This window comes from Mastomys coucha, unplaced genomic scaffold (genome assembly GCF_008632895.1).
Source record: "Mastomys coucha isolate ucsf_1 unplaced genomic scaffold, UCSF_Mcou_1 pScaffold12, whole genome shotgun sequence".
Taxonomy (NCBI): domain Eukaryota; kingdom Metazoa; phylum Chordata; class Mammalia; order Rodentia; family Muridae; genus Mastomys; species Mastomys coucha.
Genome location: NW_022196894.1, coordinates 49,786,381 through 49,787,399, shown reverse-complemented (window position 1 = coordinate 49,787,399; position 1,019 = coordinate 49,786,381). Strand labels below are relative to the sequence as shown.

The window sequence follows — 1,019 nt, the reverse complement described above, 5'->3', positions numbered from 1 at the left end:
TCTGGCCACATCCAGTGATTACAAATGTAAAGATTTTTAAAGAAGAGATGTTAACAGTAATCAGGCAATGCCCATTCATTATCTAGTGTCATCCTCTCCAAAACAGTCTTTTCCTTAAGGGTCCTCATTACCTGTCACCTTAAATGCTGACTTTCATGTCTCTGACATGTCTTTAAGTTACATGGGTTTGTCACCTGGTAGCTAAGTCATTTTCTAAGGTGGATATGTCTGCCCAATAGCTCTCTACTGCCATTTCCATATCCTATGGAAAAATAACACCAGAAAGATGCTCTCAAAGAAATATATGTGCTCACTTGAAAAATAACATACAAAAGGCATTTGTTAACATTCATTTTATAAAATACCTTAAAAGAACAGATAAAGTACTTGCAGTTACATATCCAGAATTGAAAAAGAATGAATAAAATATAAATTAATTGAACACATAGCTATTTTGCCACATTAGACACGTTGTAAAAACTGCATTTCAAAACAATAAAAATAGGAACTGAGAAGAAAAGTTTCTTTCTATTGCTGTCTTTTTCTGGAAAGTCCTCCTCGAAGCTCCACACTTCAGGTTTACAGAAAGTACCTGTGTCAATATTTAAAATATACCACATTTTGTTCCAAATCAGTCCATTTGAGACATTTTAAAAACCAGATGAGCTAATTCAGTGCAAACTAAGGCTTCAAGTTGAAAAATCTGAGAGGCAAAGTCACGTTCAAACTGCAGGAAATGCTTCTGGAACTGAAGAACCAGGAAGTTCACATTATGAAGAACTCTGCATGTGTCATGGGCTTGTGAAATACTGAGTTAGCAAACAGACCTCCGGAGGCTGTAGTTAGGGCTCTAGGTGCTGTGGGCAGGGCGAACGTAGGAAAGGGCTAACAATTGTAATTGTGGAAGCAAGATAAGCTAAGCATCAAAATGCCAGAATCTGGGTCCAGAAAATTGAGCTGTGATATGTCAGATACCAAGAAGTCAGGGAAGGGACGGGGATGCCAGAAGGAAAGGAAAA

The 1,019-nt window shown here is 37.6% G+C and overlaps 1 protein-coding gene across 4 annotated transcripts in view; it reads right to left on the bottom strand.

Annotated features, from left to right (window-relative positions):
- Nucleotides 1-338: 338 nt before the first annotated feature.
- Cblb (Cbl proto-oncogene B) overlaps nucleotides 339-1,019 on the bottom strand; it is a 177,326-nt gene continuing 176,645 nt past the window's right edge. For all 4 annotated transcript variants that reach the window (XM_031364060.1, XM_031364057.1, XM_031364058.1 and 1 more), the window contains one exon: nucleotides 339-1,019. This exon is cut by the window's right edge and continues 2,881 nt beyond it. The gene's annotated coding sequence lies outside the window, so the exon portion shown is untranslated.